This window comes from Ovis aries, chromosome 9 (assembly GCF_016772045.2).
Source record: "Ovis aries strain OAR_USU_Benz2616 breed Rambouillet chromosome 9, ARS-UI_Ramb_v3.0, whole genome shotgun sequence".
In the NCBI taxonomy this organism is placed as follows: Eukaryota; Metazoa; Chordata; class Mammalia; order Artiodactyla; family Bovidae; genus Ovis; species Ovis aries.
This window is the reverse complement of record NC_056062.1, coordinates 29292866-29320822: the sequence shown is the minus strand read 5'-3', so window position 1 is coordinate 29320822 and position 27957 is coordinate 29292866. Positions and strand designations below refer to the sequence as shown.

Sequence of the window (27957 nt, the reverse complement as noted above, 5' to 3'; positions counted from 1 at the left end):
AGTTTTTCATGATATCTGTGTCATGCGCTGAGCCTCACTCACTTAGTTGCCTTGCACGCACCCACGTCCCTGTCACAGAGGCGAGGGTGTGTCTGCTTCTCCACTCTGCTCCTGGCCCTGCCCCTCTGGCTGGGTGCGATGCACAGAGCAGCCCTCAAAGGGTGCTTAATAATGTCTGTTGAATTGAATTGTATGCAGCTGGTGCACAATGCATGTCTGCAGTGATTTCAGGAGCCTCAGAGAGATGATATCCAGCGCTGTGATTGATGACTGAAACCCCCTCTCTCCCTTACAGTCCATGTAAAGGTCTCATTTTCTCTTCAAAGGAATGCTTACCAAAAGGTACATTAGGTTTCTAGCTTTCCTGGGAATATATATATATTTTTTTCTTTTAATTTAGCTGTGCCGGCTGTTAGCTGTGACACATGGGACCCTCGATCTTCACTGCAGCATGTGGGATATTTAATAGCAGCATGTCAACTCTTGGTTGTGGCATGTGGGATCAAGTTCCTGACCAGGGATGGAACCCGGACCCCCAGCATTAGGAGCACAGAGTCTCAGCCACTGGACCACTAGAGAAGTCCCTCTCCTGGGAATATCTGATCAAACATCCTAACCACAGAGCTCTAAGGTGTTCTGTATTGAAATATAGACAATTTCTCTAAAAAGATACACTGTATGGCATATAGTCAATATTTTATAATAACTTTAAATGGAGTATAATCTACAAAAATATTGAACCACTATGTTATACACCTGAAACTAATATAATATTGTAAATAAACTATTCTTCAGTAAAAAAAAGAGTTCAGTTCAGTCACTCAGTTGTATCCAACTCTTTGCGATCCCATGGACTGCAGCACGCCAGGCTTCCTTGACCATCACCAGCTTCCGGAGTTTGCTCAAACGCTTGTCCATTGAGTTGGTGATGCCATCCAACCATCTCATCCTCTGTTGTCCCCCTCTTCTCTTGCCTTCAATCTTTCCTAGCATCAGGGTCTTTTCCAATGAGTCAGTTCTTCCTATCAGGTGGCCAAAGTATTGGAGCTTCAGTTTTAGTATCAGTCCTTCCAACAAATATTCAAGGTAGATTTCTTCTAGGATTGACTGGTTTGATCTCCTTGCAGTCCAAGGGACTCTCAAGAATCTTCTCTAATACCACAGTTCAAAAGCATCAATTCTTTGGTGCCCAGCTTTCTTTGTGGTCCAACTCTCACATCCATACATGACTACTGGAAAAACCATAGCTTTGACTAGATGGACCTTTGTCGGCAAAGTAACATCTCTGCTTTTTAATATGCTGACTAGTTTTGTCATAGCTTTTCTTCCAAGCAGCAAGTATCATTTAATTTCATGACTGCAGTCACCATTTGCAGTGATTTTGGAGCTCAAGAAAACAAAGTCTGTCCCTGTTTCCATTGATTCCCCATCTATTTGCCATGAAGTGATGGGACCAGATGCCATAATCTTAGGTTTTGAATGTTGAGATTTAAGCCAACTTTTTCACTCTCCTCTTTCCCTTTGAAGAAGTTCTTCAGTTTCTCTTCTCTTTCTGCATTAAGGGTGGTGTCATCTGTATATCTGAGGTTATTAATATTTCTCCTGTTCTAAAAAAGAGTAGAATGAATAAAAAAATTCAAATATACACTGTCCTCCATATACTACCCAGAGAGGTAGTATAATAATCAGTTGAGCTTGGGCTTTGCTACTAGCCTGTTTGGGTTCAAACCAGTTGCTGATCTGTAGAGTTCCTATCACACAGGGATGCTGTGAGATGAAATATGTTAATATTCATAAAGCGAGTGGAGCAGAGCCAGACATATGATTGGTGCTCAGCAAGCAGTGTTGGTATTATTATGTTACTGTTATGTGTTACTACTGTTATTTTCCATCTACTCTTAATGTGACTGGACGCCTTTGCACAGCCCCTTCTCTCACTCTGTACCCACCTTGAGACCAAACTCAGCACCTTACTGGATCCCTCCTCAAATCAAATTGAATTCCAGAAGTTTTAGTGAAAAAAAAAAATGCAGACTTTACTCAAGATTACTTGGGGGAAACCTGGAGGATGATAATGCATACTACAAAGCAAAACATAGAAAGCATTCCCCTTTTAAGCATCCTTGTTCTTTTCCCAAAGTTCCACTGTCAACACAAGCAACCTCATCTCTCCTCCCTGCCCAAATATTCTCCATGACTTTTGGTAGCTTCTCCAGCCATCCAGACACATCCTCTTTGGGATTCACGTTCCTGGGGAGGCAGGGAGGGTAGAGTACAAATGACCTTCCCCCCACCCCCCACATGTAGAATGTTAATTCACAGATAGTGCTATTAATTATTATTAATATATATGGCAAAGATTAAGTGTGAATGTTAAGCACCTAGGGTTCCTGGATGCCCCAGACTGCAAAACCCACTCAGGTTACCTGCTGGCCAGCGGTATCTTAGGGCTGGTTCAAGAGTGCAAGTTGTGAGCATTTCTTCCCAGCTCTGCTACTGGTAACTTGAAATCAGCCATGGTGGGAGTATTTACAGCCCAGAAATGGGCGTGCGCTAGCGACCAGGGCTTTCCCCCAAGAGCGGTTGTTGAGCGTTGGCCAGCACACCACTGCTGTGTCCACTGGCGCACATCTTTCTCTGGCTTTCATGCGAGACATGGGGGGCACCCTTGTTTGGCTTTCTGCCTCCTGTGTTCCTGGCATTCTATGTCAGGTGGCTGAAGAGAATTGTTCTTAGTTCTACCCCCGTCCAGCCGTCTTCGCTCCTTCTCTTTCTTAGGATTACCTCTGTTTATTTTCCCTGATATTTGAACTCTTCTCTCTGTGTTAATGAACCTAGGTCATACTTCAGACTGTTCAGGTCACTCTACACATTTTTGGGGTGGGGAGAGGTGTGAGTTTTCAGCACGCCCCATAGCAGCGTGTATGTGCTCAGTTGCTCAGTTGTGTCTTGACTCTTTGCAACCTCATGGACTCCACCAGGCTCCTCTGTCCACAGGATTTCCCAGGCAAGCATACTGGAGTAGGTTGCCATTTCCTACTCCAGGGGATCTTTCTGCCCCAGGGATGAATCTGGTTCTCCTGCATTACCTTCTGAGCTTAAGGAGTCATATAAACTAAGCGTGTGTGCATGCTAAGTCACTTCAGTCATTTCCAACTCTTTGAGACCCTGTGGATTATAGCCTGCCAGGGTCCTCTGTCCAAGGGATTCTCCAGGCAAGAATACTGGAGTGGGTTGCTATTTCCTTCTCCAGGGGATCTTCCTGATCCAGCAGACACCCCAAAAGGTGTACTATAGCCTATACATAGACTTGCCACCAAAAATAGAAGTTAATCTACAAATGGTGATAAGACTGGGAGAATGAGAGAGAGAGAAACTAGTGGGTCCGGGTAGCTAAATGAATGCAAGGAGTTCCCACCAATCAATAGGGGAAATGGTGGTTAGCTTGTCTCCCTGGGCCAGAGTTTTATACTCTCATCCCAAGGGCCTGGAAAGGCCAAATATTCCCAAGGCTGATTTTCTGGCTGCCTTTGGGCCTCTCATGCCAGTGGAGGGAAGAAAATCAGATGGACTGGTGCCCAGTCTGCAGTGAGGAGCTGGCTGGCTGCGGAGCGGGTTGGCATTATCCAGATCCCATCTGACTAACATGGAGTTGTTGACGATGAGGGAGGGTAGACATTCCTAAAAGAGGGAGCGAGACAGCCATAAGAGGCCTGGGGCTCTCAGGGTGAGTGTGCTGTGGAATAAACATCCTGGGCTGTAAGCATCCACACTGTGGATGACCACCGGTCAAGTGCTTGTCGAGGCCAGGGGATATACCAGGAAATACGACGTGGCGTGTGCCATCATGGAATGCAGTGTAACATAGTGCAACAGAAACGCAATCAAGCCATTGCGGGACAGTGTGGTTGGTGAGTGCTCTCAGAGGCATCAAGTACCAGGGAGGCGCATGGATTGGGGACCAACCATGAGTGTCAGAGAAGACCTCCTGGTTGCTTGTGGTTGTGTTAATTGCTCAGTCGTGTCCGACTCTTTGCAACCCCATGAACTGTAGCCTGCCAGGCTCCTCTGTCCATAGGGATTCTCCAGGCAAGAATACTGGAGTGGGTTGCCATTCCTTTCTCCAGGGGGTCTTCCCGATCTGGGAATTGAACCCAGGTCTCCTGCATTGTAGATGGATTCTTTACGGTCTGAGATATCAGGGAAGCCTGAAGACTTCCTGGAGGAAGTGATATTTACGTTGTGACAAAATAAATAAGATTTAGCCAGGCGAATGAGGTTCATGTTGGGGAGAGACACGAGGAATAGCATTTCAGGCAAAGGAAAGAGTATTTACAGAGTCTGCAGATGGAAAGTGTGTGGTGTCATCCAGGAAGTATAAGTGGTTCAGAAGTCTGGAGCCCCGACCAGCAGGTCCTCTCGGGGTGGGCCTGTGTGTGTGATGCTGTTACCCCATGGTTTCGTGTGTGGGAACCTTGTGTTCCTCATCCATGGAAGGTGTCCTCCAGTATCATGGGCTTTGATTTCATGAGAGCAGGGCATGGGGGATCACAACATCTGAGTTAACCTCCTTGGGCTGGCTGTGGTTGTCTCCTCTGTAAGGCATCTGGGTGGGACAAGAAAGCAGTTTTCAAATGGAAGGGGATGTCACTATTTCTCTTACCTTCTGCAGTTCCGTGTTTTTGTTTTTTAATCTTTAAATTTTGGCTGCACCATGTCTTCACTGTGGTGTGCCGGCTCATCACTGCAGCGCAGGGGCTTCTCTAGTTTTGATGCCTGGGCTTAGCTGCCCCGCTGCATGTGGGATCTTAGCTCCACAACCAGGGTTCGAACCTGCCTTCTCTGTATTGGAAGGTGGATTCTTAACCACTGGATCACCGTGGAAGTCCCTGCAGCTCTCTGTTTGAGGTGGTACCATTAATACTCTTTGGATGATTGAATTGTTCCTTTGACCAGATCTGTTTTCTACGGCTGGTCCCTACCGTCCTGCCCTGCTATGTACCTGGCCTGCTCAACGAGTACCCTCGATGTTGATAATACCATGATAATGGTTGATAATGGTGTCATGGTCCCCTCACCATCCCCATGACCTGCCAGAAGATTCTTCTCACAGTTCTGAAAACTAGGTGCCCTGGAGCAACAGTTAGAACTGGACATGGAACGACAGACTGGTTCCAAACAGGAAAAGGAGTGCATCAAGGCTGTATATTGTCACCCTGCTTATTTAACTTCTATGCAGAGTACATCATGAGAAACGCTGGACTGGAAGAAACACAAGCTGGAATCAAGATTGCTGGGAGAAATATCAATAACCTCAGATATGCAGATGACACCACCCTTATGGCAGAAAGTGAAGAGGAGCTAAAAAGCCTCTTGATGAAAGTGAAAGAGGAGAGTGAAAAAGTTGGCTTAAAGCTCAAAATTCAGAAAACGAAGATCATGGCATCTGGTCCCATCACTTCATGGGAAATAGATGGAAAAACAGTGGACACAGTGTCAGACTTTATTTTTTGGGCTCCAAAATCACTGCAGATGGTGATTGCAGCCATGAAATTAAAAGACGCTTACTCCTTGGAAGAAAAGTTATGACCAACCTAGATAGCATATTCAAAAGCAGAGACATTACTTTTCCGACTAAGGTCCATCTAGTCAAGGCTATGGTTTTTCCAGTGGTCATGTATGGATGTGAGAGTTGGACTGTGAAGAAGGCTGAGCACCGAAGAATTGATGCTTTTGAACTGTGGTGTTGGAGAAGACTCTTGAGAGTCCCTTGGACTGCAAGGAGATCCAACCAGTCCATTCTGAAGGAGATCAGCCCTGGGATTTCTTTGGAAGGAATGATGCTGAAGCTGAAACTCCAGTACTTTGGCCACCTCATGCGGAGAGTTGACTCATTGGAAAAGACTCTGATGCTGGGAGGGATTGGGGGCAGGAGGAGTAGGGGACGACCGAGGATGAGATGGCTGGATGGCATCACTTACTCGATGGACATGAGTCTGAGTGAACTCTGGGAGTTGGTGATGGAGAGGGAGGCCTGGCGTGCTGCGATTCATGGGGTTGCAAAGAGTCGGACACGACTGAGTGACTGAACTGAACTGAACTGGAGCTTCATTCTCTGGGTGTGGGGGATAATTTACCGTGGCATCAGTGACCTCATGGATAACCAAGGTTGGTTGGCTGGGCAGGTTACCCCCCTCCCCATCCCCACTGCTCTGTTCATGCCATCTCTTGAGCTATAGGACAGACATAGGGAAAGCCGAGGTGGAAAAAGACAACCTCCTTGACTGATGGAGGCACAAGCTGTAGTCAAGCTTGAGAGAGGAGCTCTGTTTCCCATTAGTATCTTATCACCTCCCTGGGCCCCAGCTTCCTTATCTATAAAACAGGAGATTCGACGGATGCTGTCTGATTTGTTTGCCTACCTCCTGTCCAAGCGTCCAGACCAGATGGGATGGAGGCCTCCCAGGTACAGGAGGGGAGGTGCATGGGTAGGGTGAGCTGAGAGTCCTGCTGTGTGCAGACCAGAAGGACAAGTCACAGGGATGAGGGCACCTGAGGAAAGTGGAGTGTGCCCAGCTGCCCCTTCTGGATGGGGCTGAGCTCTGCAGTTTGTCCTGGTGCCCTTCAGGGGCCTCCCCTGACTCCTTTGCCCCATCTGGCCTGGGTGGTGGAGGATACACCGTTGCCCCTTTGGCTTCAGTTTCCTCCCTGATGTCCTTGTCATTCCCTCACCCAGCTTCCTCATGCCCTGACTCGGGGAATTTCCCCAAGCCCTCTGAATCATAATGGTTGCCTCCGTTTGTTGAGTAACTTCCATTTGTTGTGTCTGGTGCTGCACTAAGATTTTCCACACTTTATCTCACTGAGTCCTTATGAAATAATGCCCTCTGAAGCAGGTTCTGCCTGAATGAGCTTCTCCTCATCTTCACGTGGCTGGTTTTGTTTCCATCCTTCATCCATCAGTGAGCTGTTTGTTCTAATGTTTCACTGCCCTCTTTCTCCCACCAATTTCTGTCACATCCTCCTGTTTGGTTTTCTTTATAGCATTTGTTACAGAAATCATCCTCTGTTGTTCTGTGTTCTCATCACCCCTCCCTGGGATGTAAACTCCCCAAGAGCAGTGATCACGAACGTTTTGCCCTCCGTTGTCCCCTCCCCACCTCCCAGCATCTAGAAGAGTGCCTGGTGTATACTAGGTGTTCAACATTTGTTGAATGAAGCAATGCTATTGTCACCATTTCATATGAGAAATTAAAGCAGAGAGAGCCTAAGTCACTTGTAGTTAATACAACGGCAGAGCTGGTTCAAACCCAAGTTGCCTGTGTCCAAAATAAACATTCTTAATCCTCATGTGTTTCTGGCCCCATCCTGGTATGACCTTTTTTTTTTTTTTTTTTCCAAGACTTGTTTTTGATGTGGACCATTTTTAAAAAAGTCTTTGTTATATACACCGAGGAAATCAGAATTGAAGGAATTGAAAGAATTGTACCTCAGTGTTCATCACAGCACTGTTTATAATAGCCAGGACATGGAAGCAATCTAGATGTCCATCAACAGATGAATGGATAAGAAAACTCTGGTACAATGGAGTATTGCTCAGCCATTAAAAAGAATACATTTGGATCAGTTCTAATGAGGTGGATGAAACTGGAGCCTATTATACAGAATGAAGTAAGCCAGAAAGAAAAACACCAATACAGTATACTAACGCATACATATGGAATTTAGAAAGATGGTAACAATACCCTGTATGCAAGACAGCAAAAGAGACACAGATGTATAGAACAGGCTTTTGGACTCTGTGGGAGAGGGAGAGGGTGGGATGATTTGGGAGAATGGCATTGAAACATGTATAATATCATATGTGAAATGAATTGCCAATCCAGGTTCAATGCAGGATACAGGATGCTTGGGGCTGGTGCACTGGGATGACCCAGAGGGATGGTACAGGGAGGGAGGTGGGAGAGGGGTTCAGGATGGGGAACACGTGTATACCTGTGGTGGATTCATGTTGATGTATGGCAAAACCAATACAATATTGTAAAGTAATTAACCTACAATTAAAATAAATAAATTTATATAAAAATAAAAAGTCTTTGTTGAATTTATTACAATATTGCTTCTGTTTTATATTTTGGCTTTTCGGCCAGGAGGCATGTGAGATCTTAGCTCTACAGCCAAGGATCAAACCTGCACCCCTGGGAAATCCCAGTGTGGCCTTCTTGGTCTGATTTCTCCTTCTAGGCTGAAGTGGACTGGGTTACTTTTATGCTCTGACATACCGCCTAATTCATGCTGGTCCTTACTTTTCTTAACATGAAACCCCTTTTTGCAGAACTATGCTTCTCATCTCTCTCTGCCTCCTGCCTGTGTAAATAGTCCCTGGTGTGGCTGAGTTTTTTTTTTTTTTTTCCACGTCTCTAGAAATTGCAGGAACCGATGCCTTGCTTATCTCTCCACAAAGCTAACTTTCAAGAGGGTTTCCAATTACTGACGAGAATAAGAGGATGGAGATTTGAGTCTTTGAAAAATATTCTGAAGGGAAGAAAAGGTGAAGATCCATGGCCCATTTCTCTTAGTCATTTTTCAGGGAGATTGTAAAAACAGAAAATCTTGCTCTACCAAGAAACTATTAACGATGAAAGTACATCAAAATCACATATAGAATTGGCAAGGGAAGCAACAGCAAAACATGAAACTCCATCCCAGTTCTGGGAAGAATCAGAGGAAGCGGATGTGACTAGTTCTGTCCTTTCTCAGATTCTGTATTTATGGCATATAAATAAAGAAGGGATTGGAGGAGGAGAGATGGGAACATGGAAAAAAAAATGTAGGCTTCCAAATGATACAAAAGTGAGGTTGATGAAGTCATGACTGAAACCTCCAAAGTGTTTGTCTCAGAACATCTTAGACCTGTCCCAGACTGCAGGGTCCAACTCGGTGACCCGAGAACAGACGGAAGGAGCTCAGCATTTCCTGAGCAGCTCCCTTGCTGCGGTTTTTCTTCAACCATGAGAGCTCCATCCCCTGCAAAAGTCAGTCTTGACACATGCTTTAAATGAGCCATGATTGAAATACACTATATTTAATCTGCCCTCTGACCCCACATTAAAACACAAAATCCCTCAGATAAGAGAAAATAAAATTCCAAGGAAGTCTGATTTAGAAATAGAGCCTCCCATGTACCATCCTCCCCACCCCAATTTCGTTTTTGCTAAGAGAAATTTCTACCAAAAAAAAAAAAATCTCAAGAAGCAATATTGCTTAAAATGAGTCACTTGGTTGTCTTTTTTTTAAATTGGTTTATAACATTTTATATGTTTGATGTGTACAGTATTATATTTTAACTTCTATATAGACTATAGCATGCTCATCAAAGGTTTAGTTTCTGTCACCATACAATTAACCCTCTTTAACCATTTTTCTCTTCCCTCATCCCTGTTCCCCTCTGATAACCACTGCTCTGTTCTTCGTATCTATGTGTTCATTTTTGTACGGTTTGGTTTGTTCATTTAGCTTTTAAATGTTTTATTTAAAAATTTTTAAATATTCACAGATGAATGAAATCATACAGCATTTGTCTTAACTAGAATTCTACTGAGAAAGCTGAGCATGTCATTTTCTTGTCTGTGTTGCTGTTGGAGCTCAGCTGCTGGTGGGGCTGTGAGCTACGCAGTACAGGTGACCATGGAAAGGCTTTCCTTGGACCTGGGAGTGTAAACAGGACACTCGTGGAGGTCAGATAGATGCACAAGGCGCCCTCAAGAAAGAAGCAACTCTGAACCTTTTTCAAGCTCACGGAAGTAGCCTCCTACTGAGGATGAGATGAGGGAAGAGCAGGAAGTTGTCTATCCTTTATACCTTGGCAGGTGCCTGGGAAAGCGTGAAGCCACAGGAGAAGCTTGTGTAGCTTCCCAAAGTTTGTTGTTGTTGTTCGGTCGCTCCGTTGAGCCTGATTCTGCAACCCATGAACTGCAGCGTGCTAGGCTTCTGTCCTTCCCTATCTCCCGGAGTTTGCTGAAGCTCATGTCCATTGCATCGGTGATGCCATCCAACCGTCTCATCCTCTGATGCCCCCTTCTCCTCCTGCTGTCAATCTTTCCCAGCTTCAGGGTCTTTCCCAATGTCAGCTCTTTGCATCAAGTGGCCGAAGTATTGGAGCTTCAGCATCAGTCCTTCCAGTAAATATTCAGGGTTGATTTCCTTTAGGATTGACTGGTTTGATCTCTTTGCAGTCCAAGGGACTCTCAAGAGTCTTCTCCACCACCAAAGTTTGAAAGCATCAATTCTTTGGTGTTCAGGCTTCTTTATGGTTCAACTCTCACATCTGTACACGACTACTGGAAAAACCATAATTTTGACTATATTGAACTTCGTTGGCAACATGATGTCCCAGAGTTTACTATTTAGGATTTGGGAAATGTATTTGCTTTTTGTTAAAATAAAAACATGCATATAAGGCAGAGCAGAAGGCAAAATCACAGAGTTTTTTTTTTTTCTCAGATTCTTGCCTAGATTTATGTTTTTAATTGAAGTATATTTGCAAACTCACATAGAGTTTTAAGATGAAACAGTTTCAAAGCAAGGATATGATTGTGGTGGGGCATTTGGAGTTCTGGTGCCCTCAGAGGTCACCAGCTTCCATGGGTTTACACTCCTGTGTCATTCAAGGTCATGGGTCTGTTTAAGGAGTGTTCACACAATGGACCACATTGGTTCTCTGAGGGGAAAAAAGTGCTAATCAAAGGGGAACCATTAGTTAGTGTGGGTCAGAGGGGAAAGAGCTCACAGGGCCCAACCAAGGTAACTGTCCAGAGACAGATTCCTCTGGAGAGTGTGAGGCTGTCCCAGGTCAAAGTCATCAGATATTTAAATCAAATTTTCTTTCTTTTTTGGTAACCGCCTTTGTCCTGACTTCCTGCTCTCCTAGCAACCTTCCGTGGTAGTTTGGTTGCTCTTGTCATTTTCCTGCAGAGCAGCATCTGGCTTTCCTGGCAGTTACATTTCTCACTGTAAATCAGTGGCCCTCAACTGGGGACGATTCTGGCAACACCCCCACAGGGGACGTTTGGCAGCTTCTAGAGACATTTTTGGTTGTCACAACTGGGGGAGAGATGTGATACTGGCATCTGGAGAATAGAGGCCAGGAATGCTGCTACACGTGTCATGACGTCACCGCCACACACAACAGTCGCCCAGCCCCCAAAGCCAACAGTGCAGAGGTTGAGACACCTCGCTGTAGGTGACAAGTCCCTATTTCTCCATCAGTCACCACTAAGCTTAGCTACTTTGAATTTGCTGCTGGGAGGTTAAACCACTCTCAGGTCTGGTATAGCAAAGTCTACTTAGCCTGTTGGGCTGGAGACCAACACCTGGACTGTGCTGAATTCACCACTTAGAGTTCTGGGCAGCCCACTGGTCTCCTTTGACTTAAAAATTCTTGGGACTTCCCCAGAAGTTCAGTGGTTAAGACTCCACCCTCCCAACGCAGAGGGAACAATCCCTGGTCAGGGGAGATCCCATATGCCACACGGCACAGCAAAAAAGAGAAAAGAAAATCATTCTTTCCACTTTCTCTTGTCATATTTTAAAATACTCTTTCTTTTGCTTTAAAAAATTCAATAAGTGAAATAGGAATTTAAAAATATTCTTATTTTTCTTTCACTATAAAAATTCAGTAAGTGAAATATGAATACATGTAATAAAATTTTAGACAAGGGACATTTTCTCTGACACTTGAATTCACACAAACACATCTATTTTTAAAAATACAGGTCAGATCACACCCTGTACTTCTATGATACTTGCATTGTTTGCTTGTCATCCTACCTGTGACAAGACAGAGAGATCTGCCTTATCGTTTTTAATTGTTGCACTTGGTATTCCTAAGATAGATACGTTGCCATCAATGTACCTGTCTCTTCATTGATTGTCATTTCAGTTGTTTACAATGTTCTGCTATTACAAGCATCCACGTTAGCATGTTGTCCATATATCTTTCTGCAAAGATATCCTAGTGGGGTTTTCAGTTGTGGATTTGCATGTGAACTTAATGGAGTTGCTTCCACCTGCCCTTCCAAGAGGTTAAGCCAGTTTCTACCCTAACCATCAATGAATGGGTGTGTCCTTTATCTTGCACCCTCAACAACATAAATTTGCCCAGTCTTTGAAAATTCTGCCAATCTGATGAGCAGACAACGGAAGCACCAGATTGCTGCCTCATTGGTTACTAGGGAGGGTTCCACAACTTTTCATAAGCATGGGGTGGTCTGTATGCCTCTTGTTTTCAGAGGCCCTCCTCAGTTCCTGGAAAAGAATAAGATTTACATGTTGGCCCAGAGTTCTGGGGATCTAGGTTCTAGGGAGACTCAGAAAGTCTTCTAGTTTCCTGGCTCCTAAGATAAACCGGCTGTAGAGAGGCAGAGGTAGGGAAAGGATTTCTTTGTGTTTGGATCCTGGCCTCTGCTTTGGCCTAGACCTGTCTGGAGTAGGATGACAAATGGGGAGACCTGAGGTGGGTGTCCTTCAGCTCCCAAACTTCTGGACAAGTGGAAGTAACTGCAAACTCTGCCTTCCAGACACTTCCCCTCTCCACCAAGGAAGAGCTTACACCTGTGACTGAGGCTCTTTTTGGCATCATCTGGAGTTCTTGAGCTCTTTTCTTCAGTTTTACCACTTACCGCATTTGTGTTATCATCATGGTTAGCCATTTGCACTTTTTACCTTCATCTTGATCAGAAGCCCTTGGAGTTATTCATCCCTGCATCTTGACGCCTAGCACCTTGCTTTCTAGTAATCGTAGCTTCTCTGTACATGTCAGTGGAAAGGGTGTTTTTATTTCTTTATCTAAATAGAAGGATCTTTGACTAAAAGTTTTGAGTCACTCATTTTTTTTTGAAAGCATACAGAATTTGATGAAGTGAAAATAGGTACCCATATGAGCTTTACAAACCACCCTAAGGGAAAAAGAATATTTGAAAAGATGTATGTATATACATACATGTGCATATATTCATGGTAGGCATGTTTCCATGTATATATGCACATGTATACACATATATAGATAGATACATAATATATGTATATATACATTATTGTAATTTTTGGTCATTTTATTTTTCTATTATAGCAACAATAAAAGACCCTGATGCTGGGAAAAATTGATGGCAGGAGAAGGGAGCAACAGAGGATGAGATGGTTGGATAGCATTATCAACTCAACAGACATAAGTTTGAGCAAACTCTGGGAGACAGGGAAGGACAGGGAAGCCTGGCGTGCTGCAGTCCATGGGGTGGCAAAGAGTTGGATACAACTGAGCGACTGAAGAACAATAACAATACCTATTCCTTGTTTAAGATTTCAAATAGTATAGAAGGTATATGTGAGATAAAAAAGCTTCTTGCTCTCTCCTGACGTCACCACCCCACTTCCTAGAGGTGCACATTCACCCATCTTCAAATGTTAACTTTTATAAATTAACATTATGGTTACAACCATAAACCTAAATGTTGTCACATGTTTATTTTTTGACTTATGCTATCTTATCAATTGGACAACAGTTCTTGCCGTCTTACAATTGTAGTTGAAACTTAACAGTCACGTGACCTACTAGCTCTCTTTTCCTGTCTCATTCTTCTCTTTTCAGAGTCACTTCTTGATGGCTGCCACTTTTATCACAGCCAGACCTCGGAGGACCACCCTTTGAAAGCAGACAGGGCAAATTCCTGGCCGGTCAAATCATTAGGTAGGAATTTCCATGGGTTCCCGTTTCCTGAGCCTGAAAAAGTGGCAAGAGCGCTAGTTTCTGTTTTGATTTGTTTTGCTTTCCCTGGAAGATAACTCAAAAATATCTTCTTTAGTAGACTGCTGCCAACAAACCAAATTCCACCATGCATATTCTTGGCTTCATTAATTTTTTTCCCATTTATTAAAATAATATTTACTTGACCATGTACCCAGCTCCTAGAATGATTCTAGTCTGCTTCTTCTAGGTAGGCCTTTTAAAATGTAAAAACATGTTAGGAGAGGGGATTCAGCACTTAGAAAACTTTATAAAAACACTAAAAATAATGCATAAGAATAACATTAGAAAATGAGATGGATACTTAAGTTGAAAAAATAAAAACACCGGAGACATGAAGGTGTGAGGTTTTAGAACAGTTAATTTTGAGTTGCAAAACAGAGAGAATCTTAGGATACCAAAAGCAGAAGTTCAAGAGTGCTGTTTGTTGGGGACATTAAGAACTATTTCTCTTTTTGGAGACACAGTTGTGGTGATGGGATAGAACCCGTGAAAGGGGAAGGGAGTACATAGGGTGCTCTGAGAAAGACTGCCAGCTCCACTATTATTAGTTGTGTGATTTGGGGCAAGTTATTCAGCCTCTCTATGCCTCAGTTTCTGTGTGGGTTCTCGTGAACATTAAAGGATATTATGAGTGTGGTACGGTGCTTGGCACATCATGAGCCATTGCTATTATATTATAAATGTTATTTTTACTGAGGCGATTAACACTAACAGTCTACTTTATGTACAATTTCAGCACAAGTGGGAGCAGACCTGATGAGTAGTTGAACTTGGCTGTATAATAGTTTAGTGACAAGGGTATTTAATTATATGAGCTTTGTTCTAACATTTATTGCAAGAAGAATATGTTGTTGCAAGAAGAATATGTTGTCGCAAGAAGAAAGTGAGATTAATACAAAGGTTGTGATATTATACTGAGTAAAGAGCAACTGTGTGTTTGATGAGGAAATATATTAATTCTGTGACAGGATGTGCATAACTGTTTCTCCGCATTAGATGTGTTAAGCTGCTGGACCTATGAGTGAATAAACCTGTAGCAACTCCTCAGCGTTCAGACAGAGGGTCTAGGCGGAACGGATGAGTCTTGCTAAATCATGGGTTGTCATCCCAAAGTTTTCAAGTGGTGGATGGTTGTGACACTTGCCACACGTCCTAGTCACTGAAAATGCATCCTTTTAGAGACACACCTACCTGAGAGAGTAGCTCATTAGAAAGAAGCGTCACCCGTGGACCAGGTTGATGAGTCCATACTAAAGATCTGAGAAGGTAGGGGTGAAGCTGAGGTGAGAGAAATGGACTAGAATCATGAGGGGAAAGGAGAGGACTATGTGCCAGGAGGTGGCAGAAACTTCCTTTCAAACTTCACCTGAGAGGAAGGTGGCAGGTGGCAGGTAAAGTGATTGGGCAGAAGGTAGGGTTTCTTTAGCCTCAGAATCAACCCGAAAGCTCTGAATTAAATGCAAAATATGGGGACTTCCCTGGGGGTGTCCAGTGGTTGGGAATCCACCTGCCAACTCGGGAGACATGGGTTTGATCCTTGGTCCAGAAAGATCCCACATGCCACAGGGCAACTAAGCCCACGAACCACAGCTGCTGCGCCTGTGTTCTAGAGCTTGTGCTCAGCAACAAGAGAAGCCATAATGAGAGGCCCGCGCACCGCAGCCAGAGAGGAGCTCCTGCTTGCTGCAGCCAGAGAAGGCCCGTGCACAGCAACAGAGGCCCAGGGCAGCCACACCTAAAATGAAAATAAATAAATAGATAAAACAAAGAAAAACCAAAAACCAAAATATAGCACTGGTGATCTAATTTTCATTTTTAACTCCAGGACTTTACTGTATTTCCTTTTCTTGATCAACAAATTAATATTGACGCATTGTAGAGAACTATAGAAAGTTACATAATTCCATTATGTAGAGACAACCCCTGATAACACTTTGATTATTTCTTCTCAGTCTTTGTTCTCATATAGGTATTTTTCTTTGTGACCATGCTCTATTCATTATTTTACACGCATCTTTTCTTTATTAAATTGTATTTTATTACTTTTAAAGTTGAGACATAATTGACATACAACATTATATTAGTTTCAGGTATACAACGTGATGATTAGACATTTGTATAGATTGTGAAATGATGAACACAATAAGTCTAGTTAATATCCATCACCACGCATGGTTACAATTTTTTTTATACGAAGAGAAATCTTGGCAGCTTTCAAATATGCAGCACAATATTACTATAGTCAGCATGCAGCACGTTAAAGCCCCCTGACATTTATTTTATAACTAAAAGTTTGTACTTTTTGACAACCTTCACTATTTTGCTCAACACCCTCATCTCTGGTAACTATCAATCTCTTCCCTATTGATGAGTTTAGTTGTATTTTTTTTTTTCTAATTTCATGTACAAGTAAGACCATATGGTATTTGTCTGTCTCCATCTCACTTATTTCACTTGGCATAATGTCCTCAAGTTTCACCCATGTTGTTGCAAATGGCAAGATTTCCTTCTTTTAATGGCTGAATAATATTCCATTAAAAACATATACCACATTTTCTTTATCTGTTCATCTAATGATAAATACTTTGGTGGCTTCCATGTCTTGGTTTTGTAAATAATGCTGCAGTGAACAGGGGGTGCATTTATTTTTTTGAGTTACTGTTTTTGTTTGCCTTCGATAAACACCCAGAAATGGAATTACTGGATCACACAGTAGTTCTGCTTTTAGTTTTTTTGAGGAATCTCCATGGTGTTTTCCACAGTGGCTGCACCAATTTACATTCCCACCGACAGTGCACAAGTGATTTCTCTACTCCAAATCCTTGCCGACACTTGTTATTTCTTGTCTTTTTGATAATGGCCATTCCAGTAGATGTGAAGTGATCTCAATGTTGTTTTGCCTTGCATTTCTCCAATAATTAGTGACACTGAGCACCTTTTCATGTGTCTATTGGCCATCTGTATGTCTTTGGAAAATGTCTCTTCTCTTCCCATTTTAAAATGGGATTGTTTGTTTTTGCTATTGAGTTGTATGAGTTCAGTCCAGTCGCTCAGTCTCTCTGCAACCAGCACGCCAGACTTTCCTGTCCATCACCATCTCCCAGAGCTTGCTCGAACTCATGTTCATTGAGTCAGTGACACCATCCAACCATCTCATCCTCTGTGGTCCCCTTCTTCTGCTTTCAATCCTTCCCAGCATCGGTGTCTTTTCCAATGAGTCAGTTCTTTACATCAAGTGACCAAAGTATTGGAGCTTCAGCTTCAGCATCAGTCCTTCCAATGAATGTTCAGGACTTCCTTTAGGATGGACTGGTTGGATCTCCTTGCAGTCCAAGGGACTCTCAAGAGTCTTCTCCAATGCCACAGTCCAAAAGCATCAAATCTTCGGTGCTCAGTTTTCTTTATGGTCCAACTCTCACATCCATACATGACTACTGGAAAAACCATAGCTTTGACCAGATGGATCTTTGTTGGCAAAGTAATGTCTCTGCTTCTTAATATGCTGCCTAGGTTGGTTGTAGCTTCTCTGCCAAGGAGCAAGCATCTTTTATTAACCCCTTATCAGATACATGACTTGCAAATATCTTCTCCCATTTGATAGCTTGCCTTTTCATTTTGTTAACGGCGTCTTTGCTGTGCAGAAGCTTGTTACTTTAAGGTAGTCCTACTTGTTGATTTTTGCTTTTGTTGCCTGGGCTTTCAGTACCAAATCCAAAAAATCACCACCAAGATTGATATCAAGGAGACTGTCACTTATGTTTTCTTCTCTGAGTTTTATGGTTTCGGGTATTACAGTCAAGTCTTTTATCCATTTTAAGTTGACTTTTGTGTATGGTATGAGATGGTGGTCTAATTTCATTCTTTTGCCCATGGATGTCTAGTTTTCCTAACACTATTTACTGAAGAGCTGCTCCTTTCCCATGTCTTTTCCATATAACATTATGTCACCACATTTTCCTGTAACTTTTAATACCCTTTTGTGAACATTGTTTTTAATGCCTGCCTAATGGTCCATTGTATCAAAGAGACATATATGACTCAACTATTTCCTCAGTGTTGTTTTTCTAGTTATAAATGATATTAATGTGATGATTCTTATATGTAAAAAACTGCCCATATTTCTTTTTATTTTTTGACCATGTGGCATGTGGGATCTTAGATCCCAGACAGGGATTGAACCCATGCCCCCTGCGTTGAAAGCATGGAGTCTTAACCACTGGACCACCAGAGAATTCCCTGTCGTCCATATTTTGTTTTCCTTTTATTTTATTTCTGGCTGCTCTGGGCCGTGGTGCTGCTCTTGGGCTTTCTCCGGTTGCTGCAAGAGGGGGCTACCCTCTAGCCGTGATGCACGGGCTTCTCACTGCGGTGGCTTCTCTTGTCGCAGAGCACAGACTTGTGGTGCTCGGGCTTCAGTAGTTGTGATACACGCGTCCATATTTCTGATTGCTTCATTAAGATAGGTGCTCCGATGTGTAATTACTGGGTCCAAGGGAATGCCAGAATGATTTTTGGAAAGCTTATTTATACTCTCAGCTGGTTTTTATAAAGCATGGGAATTTTACAAGCTCTCTATTTATGTGCCTTCCCAGAATCTCAGCTTCCTATTCTCTCTCCGTAATCACACAGGTTCTACTCCTTCCTTGCCTTGCTTTCCCTGCTTCGGGAGTCATATTGGAGTCACTGTTTTACTTGGCTGTCAACTTATTGCCCGGAGGTTGTTGAACGCTAGTGATTTCTCAGAATTTGGGATGGTACATTTTCTCACACTTCCTAAGGACTCCCAGATGCAGCCAGTGAAGAGGCAGGAGAATTCTAGTGCTGAAAAACAAAACGAAACATAACCCAACAAAATAAAACAACAAAACAAACAAACAGCACAAATCCCACTGAAGCTCACATACAGAAGAGTGGTCTATAATTTCCCAACCTTTCTCTCCCTGCTTCCAAGCTCACCTGAGAAGTTGCGAAAGGTCAAAAATGAATAAGAATGGTTGTTTTTCCTTGCTCTCTCTCTCCCCTCCTTCCCTTGCTTCCCTTCTTCTTTCTATAATTCATCCCTAACTCATTACCTTTTCATACTGTACATTCTGTACATCATGAGAAATGCTGGACTGGAAGAAACACAAGCTGGAATCAAGATTGCCAGAGAAATATCAATAACCTCACATATGCAGATGACACCACCCTTATGGCAGAAAGTGAAGAGGAACTAAAAGCCTCTTGATGAATGTGAAAGAGGAGAGCGAAAAAGTTGGCTTAAAGCTCAAAATTCAGAAAACTAAGATCATGGCATCCGGTTCCATCACTTCATGGCAAATAGATGGGGAAACAGTGGAAACAGTGGCTGACTTTATTTTTCTGGGCTCCAAAATCACGGCAGATGGTGACTGCAGCCATGAAATTAAAAGACGCTTAGTCCTTGGAAGGAAAGTTATGACCAACCTAGATAGCATATTCAAAAGCAGAGACATTACTTTGCCAACAAAGGTCTATCTAGTCAAGGCTATGGTTTTTCAAGTAGTCATGTATGGATGTGAGAGTTGGACTGTGAAGAAAGCTGAACGCCGAAGAATTGATGCTTTTGAACTGTGGTGTTGGAGAAGACTCTTGAGAGTCCCTTGGACTGCAAGGAGATCCAGCCAGTCCATTCTAAAGGAGATCAGTCCTGGGTGTTCACTGGAAGGACTGATGCTAAAGCTGAAACTCCAATACTTTGGCTATCTCATGTGAAGAGTTGACTCATTGGAAAAGACCCTGATGCTGGGAGGGATTGGGGGCAGGAGGAGAAGGGGACAACAGAGGATAAGATGGCTGGATGGCATCACCGACTTGATGGACATGAGTTTGGGTGGACTCCGGGAGTTGATGATGGACAGGGAGGCCTAGGGTGCTGTGATTCATGGGGTCACAAAGAGTCAGACACGACTGAGCGACTGAGCTGAACTGAACTGAACACATTACCTGTTAGCTGCCAAGCACTCTGGGCTTCCCAGGTGGCTCGGTGGTAAAGAATCCACCTTCCAATGATGGAGACATGGGTTCCATCCCTGGCTGGGGAAGACCCCCTGGAGAGGGAAATAGCAACCCATTCCAGTATTCTTGCTTGGGAAATAGCATGGACAGAGGAGCCTGGTGGGCTACAGTCCATGCGGTCACAAAGAGCTGGACACGACTAGCCACTAAACAACAGCAACAACAACCAAGCGCTCTGTTAGATGCTGGAGCTAAGGACAGGCAACACCAGGTTTGGCAGTCAGAGCTCTTAGGTATAGCCCAGAAACTGATTCTAGTAAACTTATTCGTAAGAGGGATGTGTCAGAAGGCTACTGCTCACTTGTTAGAGTGATGGAGAGCAGGAATTGGGCAGCAGGCAGGGCCAAGGGAGCCAGGCTACAGAGAACACAGCCCTGGGCCTACCCCGGGGAAAGTCTGCTGGTTAGGACTCACTGCCAGCGCCACCCTGCTGGGACAGCCCCCAAGAACGCTGGAGCACGGAAAAGTTCTGAGGGAACCTACCTCTTTGCTTTCCTCTCACCAGATTTTTATCCCCAGGGAGGAGGCCTCTGATTGGTTGGGGCCAAGTCATGTGATCATGACTGCAGGGTGGGTACGATGGCTCCCTTGACTTCTGTCCAGGAAGTCAGAGGCCTGGCCTTTCACCATCTCTCACTTAGTGGAGGATTTTCTGCAAATAAGAAGGGAGTATTAGAATTCTGGGAACTACCTCCTCTACCACCGCCCCATCACGCATACAGATAAACGTCAGAACTTTAGGGCTTTGCTGTCGCATGGCTGACTGCTGAAGCAGAAAGGTCAACAGATGACTATACTACAAAAGGAATGATGGTGCCTCCTTCCTCATTCTAGGTGAAGGAAGAGAAAACTGAACACGTAAGAAATATTAAGAAGGCTAGAACTTGGAGACTCACTGAAATTTGAAGGTGATAGAGCAAAAGAGATTCAAGTGATGTTCAGATTTTAGGTCTTAAGCAAGAAAATGGGTGGTGGAGAGAGCCACCAAAATGACGATCCCAGGTTTTGAGGGAAAATCAAGTGTTTGGTTTTACACACACTGAGTCCAGGAGAGCCCAAGTGGAGATGTCTACATGTGGCTGTGTGCAGTTCATTCATCAATTCATAGATTAATAAACAGATATTTATTAATCACTGATTATGGTCCAGAAGCTGTTCCAGGCGCTGGGGACATAGCAGAGAACAGGAGGTGACCGTCTTTGGTCTCATGACGCTTGCATTCTCCGGGAGCTTTGCTCAGGGGCACAGGAGAACAGGAGGGCTGGAAGTCTGGACTTGGGGTTCACCCAAAAAGGGGTGAAGTTTGGGGACAACATGGAAGGGTGTAGAATGGAAGAGAAGAGGGCCTTGGACAGGACACACAGGACTTAAGGAGGAAGAAGAGACTGCAGTGGAGCTTGAGAGTGAGCTGCCCTCTCCCACCTGTGGCCTCTCGAGTTCTGAAAGCTGTGGCTGGGATCTGCCTGGAGTTGTTAAGGAAGAGCCATGAAACAGTCCTAGAGCATCCAGATGACAGCTGGTGTGGGGCAGGTGCTTCTGATGCTATGGTCTCCAGACGGGTTTCAGTATCTGTCTGCTCTCCCTCCCTCTTCCTTCCCCCAGTTCTATCTTGCAGAGGCAGGCTCTTTGTCTACTCTGCAGCAGACACTCTGCTGTACAGCAACACCTCATCCATCACACACACACACAAAAAACCCCCACCAAAAAACCTTGCTTCTTGCCTCTGAAGTAACAGTGTCATAATGCAGTGAGTATCTGGGGAGGTCCTGATAGTGGATGGCAAACCCAGTGGGCTGCCTAACATCCCACCTTGGGTTCCTCTTGGCTGCGTTCATATCAGTTTATCTCTGTCCATACCCCACAGTACATAGTGTTCCAGTTCTGGAACTACTGGCATTTATTGTTGTGCTGAGGAGGCCCATTGCATAAGTCCTCCTGAAAGAGGACATTGTCCTGATCATTTTGACATCCCTGCCCTGGGGAGCCACAGCCTGAGAAATGGGCCCCCACCTTCCCCTCTGCCACCAATCAGACTCCAGCATCTTAGAACTAGAAAAGAGTTTGGGGGGGTGTATTAGTTACGGTTCTCTAGAGAAACAACCAACAACCAACCACACATTCATACATATACATGTTATAATATAGACACATACATATATACATATATACTTAAAAAAAAGAACTGGCTCTCATAATTATGGAGGCTCAGAAAGAGTATAAAACAAATCTGCAGGGTAAGCTGGCAGGCTGGAGACCCAGGAAGAGATGAGTTTGAGTCCAAAAACCATTTTCTGGCAGAATTCCCTCTTGCTTGGGGGAAGTGAATCTGCTTTACTTGAAGTCCATTGTGCCACCTGGGAAGCCCTATTTTATACATAACAGTATATATAGGTCAATCTCAGTCTCTTCCCAATCCATTAAATACTCCCCTTCCCACCTTGGTATCCATGCGTTTGTTTTTTATTAAAGTCCACAGATTAAATGTTAGTCTCACCCAGAACACCCTCACATAAACATCCAGAATAACGTTTGACCACATACCTGGGCACCACGGCCTAGCCACACTGACACGTGAAAATAACCATCACAGAAGTCGTTGATTTCAGCCCCTTCACTTGGCACTTAGGGAGATGGGAGATGGCAGTCCAGGGAGGCTCTGTGATCTGCCTGTAGCTGTGCAGCAGTTCAGTGGTGGAGGTGCTGGGGTGGTTTGCCATTGGAGATGCAGGTGTCCTGGCTGTGCTCCTGCCCTCTTGCACTACTTCACTCACTATGGTGTTTCCCTACCGGGGCAGAGCAGAGACCAGTGCACAAGGAGGTTGCTTATTGCTTTGGCACCAAATAAAGGGGAGTCCCACCACATCATCATTTAGTTGCCTTGGATTGGCTTGTTTATAGAGCTGCAGTGTATGTGTTAGAGGAGAGCACATTGGAAGTTTGGTGTGTATCTTTGGGGATCTTCCAGCTTAGTACCTCAGTTAGAATTCCGGGAAAGTGAATGGCTGAGACCTGAGGATGTTTTCCTGGAATGAATGCCTTTAATCAAGCCATAAATCCCCTCTGCAGGATATATCTCACTGTCTCCCTTGTTTTCCAGGGGAATTTTACAGTACAGTTTTGAGCACTTGCCATGTACCTCAATAAATACTTGTTGGGTGATGAATAATGCAAAATTCATCTTGACTTTCAGCCCAGGTTGGGAAGATAGGGTGTGATTCTTCACCATGGCTCTGACTCATCTTCTGAATGGTCAGTCTAAGTCCCGCCTCTTTCTTCATGTAACCTATCAGGTACCTGCTCACTTACCAGCAACCTGGGGTTCCCCTCCCGCCCTGGGAACACACCACCTCAGAAGAAGTCCTGATCTCTAAGTCACAGAGGGTGGGTGGACTTAGAACGACAGGGCTTGTCTATCCCTTTGTGGAGGAGCTGAATTTAGAAGTGACAACCGCTGTGTTACATACTAGTAATGGTCATGAGCATGGTAATAACAGTGGCCTCTCATCGAGAGACCACTATGACCAGCCCTTGGGCTAAGTAAGCACTGTGTTAAATTTCTGTGTGTTTGCTCACATGTTCACATCTCTCTGCCCTCGTGGGCAATTGTGGAACCTGGTTCTCAGAATTACAAGTTTTTCCACTGAAGCAGAGTGGAATACCCAGGAAATGACCCAGAGTAGTGAGAATAGTGTTAATATGACATATGAGACACAAGAAACTTGGGATTGGTCCAGGGGGACTGCAAATATGGCATCATAAGGAGAAAACTCTGAGAAGCATTTTTTAGTCATGCAGGGCTAAGAGCCCCTCATTTGCTGATTGTGTTGGTGAGAGAGTTCATCCTTAGGTAGGTTGATGAGGAGTCCAGGACCCTTGAGAAAGAGACAGGGGTCTGGGGCTCTCCAGGAGAAGAAAAGGACAGACGTTTTTTCTACATTGCTTTGTCTTTGTCAATATAACAATGTATCTTGCTCAAGGATATGTTTCTCCTTAAAAAGAATCTTCTGACTAATGTTGTTATCTTAAGGTGTATGTTGTGGGAGTGGGTCTGGTAACAGCATATAAGGCCTTGCAAAGACTAGCGAGCGAGGCACCCTCTGTCCTCCTTGTGGTGTCTATGTCAGAAGCTTTCTCTGTCCCTTTTATACTTTAATAAAACTCTGCTACACAAAAGCTCTTGAGTGATCAAGGCTGGTCCCTGGCCCTGAAGCTAAATCTTCTTTGGAGATCACAAATCTTACATCATTCACTGTAAGCTATCATTGGAGCTTTTGTAGAGGAGGACTTTATGGAAAATAATAGGGGAGCTCAACGTTACTGTGGGTGACCTGGTTTAAGTACTGCCTCTCATAATGCCCAGTTGGTACTCAGAGATGTGACTCCCTGCTCCAAGTCAAAAAAGGAACAATGATGGGAGCTTGGAATAAATGCTAACAGACAATATTATTGAACCAATTAAGGATGCTTTAGGCTGTGAGTGACAATTGATTTTTTATTTTATTTATTTATTTATTATTATTATTTTTTTTTACTTTACAATATGGCTTTGTCATACATCGACATGAATCTGCCACGGGGGTACGTGTGATTTTTTAATTTAAAAAAAATTTATTTATTTGGCTGTGCTGGGTCTTAGTTGCAGCATGCGAGATCTTTGATCTTTGTTGCTGCATTTGGTACCTTTAGTTGTGGCATGCGAACTCCTAGCTGCAGCAGGTGGGATCTAGGTCTCTGACCAGGGATGGAGCCTTTCCCCCTGCATTGGGAGCTCAGAGTCTGAGCCATGGACCATCAGGAAAGCCCTGTGGCAATTAATTAATAGTGGCTTAAATACCCAAGCACTTCTTATCTCACTTAAGAACGCTGGAGGAGAGCATTCTGAGGTTGGTTCATCAGCTCTAGGGTCTTATCAAGGATCTAGAGTCAGTTCTTCATTTCAGCTTTTCTGTCTTTAGCTTTTGACTATTGCCTTCATGTTTATCACTTCATGGTCACAAAATAGCTACCATAGCTCCAAGCATTTCATTCCAATTCAAGGAAGAAAGATGAAAGAAAGTGTGTGTGTGTGTGTGTGTGCGTGTGTGTGCATATGCAGGTTGGGGCTCTTATGTGTATTATATCATGCCTGCCTCCTTTATAGGAAACCAAAAAAAAAAAAAAATTCAGAAGCCTCTCAGATGACCTCTCATCTCTCATAAGCCATAACAAGAATTAGACATTCTTAGGTACAAGGGAGACTGGGAAAGTCAGTATCTAATAGAGGAAGAGGATGATCTTTTACTGAATGTTTGGTATATCCCAGGCACGTTGCTAGGCACTTTACGTGGATTTTCTTACTTAATCCTCATTGCAGTTCTAGGAGGTACATGCTACTGTTTCCTGATTACATGGCTGAGAAGACCGGGGTGGAAAAGTGGAGGAACCTGGCTAGAGTCAGTGACGGAAAGTGGCTTGGAGGCCAGATCTGCCTCCCACCGCTACCTGAGTTGTTCGTCAGCAGAGCACGTGGTTTCTTGGAAACAGACTCTTATGTGGGTGAAGATTGCATGTGAAAGTTGTTCCCAGGCTTTCCTATGTCTTATCTGTACTCTGTCAAAAAACACACACAAAAAACGGGAGCCTATCATGACAGATTTAAAAAAATCCAGTTTTCCCAAGGCCTTCCATATCTTTATAGATATTAAAAAATAAGTTTTAAAAGCAAATAAAATGCTATGTCTTGTAGAAAATTCTATTTCATAGCCTTAAAACACCAGTGAAAGTAACAACTGCTCTGGCAATTGAAGATGGCGGTGATGGTGAACGTGATGTGTGCTTGTTTGCATGTACTTTCTTGCTCAGCTTAGAATCCGTGATCACTGTGTCAATCAGCCCTTGCCCTCTTTCCCTCTGTTAGATGGCAAAACTCGCCTCCTCTTCTTGCCTTGTACACCAAGTGAGCTGAATAAGGCTGGAGAAGAGCACTCAGTAATGTTGAGTAACCTCACTTCAAATTGGGGACCATCATTTTCAAGAGGGCTCTCAGACACACACAGCCTTTCTGCTCTATTTCTCTGGTCAATTTTTGTCCCATTCTCCCAAAGGGTGATTTCACCACCTGTCTTCTCCAGTTTCTCCCATCTTCTCCTTCATCCTCACGTTCACGGAGAAAACAGAAACAATTAGAGGAGAACTTCCTCTTCCTTTCACTGCCAAGTCTACAAAGCTCTCAACAATTGTTCCCCTCTGCTCCAACCCTCTGTGGTCCTTGCTCCCTGGCAAGACCCCGCCTTGCCATCACACACACTGAGTCCAGCTCCCGCCACCGTCTCCAGCACTTAGCCTTCCTGATTATCTCCTCTTCCTTCTGCACTGTCACGTTTTCTTCTTCATTCTGGATGATTCCCTTCATAGCACATAGCCATTGTCATACATATCTATGTGCGTGCTCAGCTGTGTCAGACTCTGTGATGCTATGGACTGTGGCCCACCAGGCTACTCTGTCTGTGGAATTCTCCAGGCAAGAATACTGGAGTGGGTAGCCATGCCCTTCTCCAGGGGATCTTCCAGACCCAGGGATCAAACCTCTGTCTCCTGCATTGGCAGGCGGGTTCTTTACCACTGAGTCACCTGAGAAGCCCCCTTCCTATATGTACCATCTTAGAAAGATGGGAGGGACTTACTTGGTGGTCCAGTGGTTAAGAACCCAGTGCAGGGGGCACAGGTACAGTTGCTATTTGGGCAAACTAAGATCTCACATGCTGTGGGACAACTAAACCCTTGCCACAGCTAGAGAGGAGCCTGGAAAGAGCCCACGTGTCTTCAAGACACATCCTGCACCTGGATTCTGAAGACTGATACTTCCATGTGTTTGCCTGACTGGCCTCCTCTTCCCGTCTTATAGAGTCCCATGTGGGAATGCCAGGCATTTGACACTCATAATAATCCTGTGAAATGGGTTTTATTACTCTTACAAATGACAAAACTAAGACTCACAGATTAGGTAACTGATTCAAACTTGAAGCGTCTGACATCAGAACCACATTCCTTTACAATCCTCTTCGTTTACTCTGTCTTGATTACCCTATGAGATCAATGTCTCTTCAACAATTATCCGAATTACCTGCCCCAGAATCACCTGGACTGTTGTTTGGAAGAATCATTGAGTCAGACCTCTGGAATCAGAGTCTCTGACAGTGGAACCCACCCCTTGTCTATGTAACAAGTTCTGCCAGTGATTCTGAGGTCATTCACACTTAACTCCCGCCCCCCCCCCCCACCCCATGCCTTGTGACTGATTAAGCATGCATGCGTGCTTAATTGCTCAGTCTGACTCTTTGCAACCCCGTGGACTGTAGCCCACCAGGCTCCTCTGTCCATGGGATTTTCCAGGCAAGAAAACTGGAGTGGGCTGCCATTTTCTTCTCCTGGGAATCTTCCCAACCCAGGAATCGAACCTGCATCTCTTGTGTCTCCTGCATTGCAGGAGGATTCACCTGCTGAGCCATCAGGGAAACCCAGCATCTATGAGACTGGTCCGATTTCTAGGATTGATCTCAAACATTTTTGCCACTTGCTCTGTACTCCCTTACCGGGGAAGAATTAAACAGATGAGCCATGGATTGACACTTCCTGGGTAGCTGTTTGAAACTGAAAATTGTCAGAGCCCAACCTGCAGAGTCACCCAGACAGGACACCAGCACTGGGCACCGTACCATCTGGAGACGGTTTTTGAGGTTGTCCCTGTTTAGAGAAGATGCTACACACACTCAAGTTGGGTTTTAAGGATTGTTTCAGAGCAAACTTTGGTCTGTAGATGTGACTATTGAAATCATTCATTGAAACATTCATTGAATGTTTTCTATCTGCCAGACACTTTGGTGGCACTAGTGGTAAAGAACCCGCCTGCTGATGCAAGAGATGTGGGTTTGATCCCTGGGTCAGGAAGGTCCCCTGGAGAAAGAAACGGCAACCCACTCCAGTATTCTTGCCTGGAGAATCCCACAGACAGAGGAGCCTGGTGGATTATAGTCCGTGGGGTTGCAGAGAGTCGGACATGACTAAAGCCTTAGCATGCATGTAGTTGCAAAGTACTTTGATTGTAGTATTGTCTAACAATGCTATGATGTGGGTAGTAA

General features: G+C 44.1%; 1 long non-coding RNA gene across 2 annotated transcripts; it reads left to right on the top strand.

Moving 5' to 3' along the window:
• Positions 1-3733: 3733 nt before the first annotated feature.
• On the top strand, positions 3734-27058 carry LOC121816003 (uncharacterized). 2 transcript variants are annotated; one of them, XR_003590289.3, is made up of 3 exons: positions 3734-3911; positions 13646-13744; positions 25194-27058. It is a non-coding gene; the product is annotated as an uncharacterized LOC121816003 (long non-coding RNA). The 2 variants fall into 2 exon arrangements; XR_006060816.2 differs by lacking the exon at positions 25194-27058 and adding an exon at positions 18434-24013.
• Positions 27059-27957: the final 899 nt, after the last annotated feature.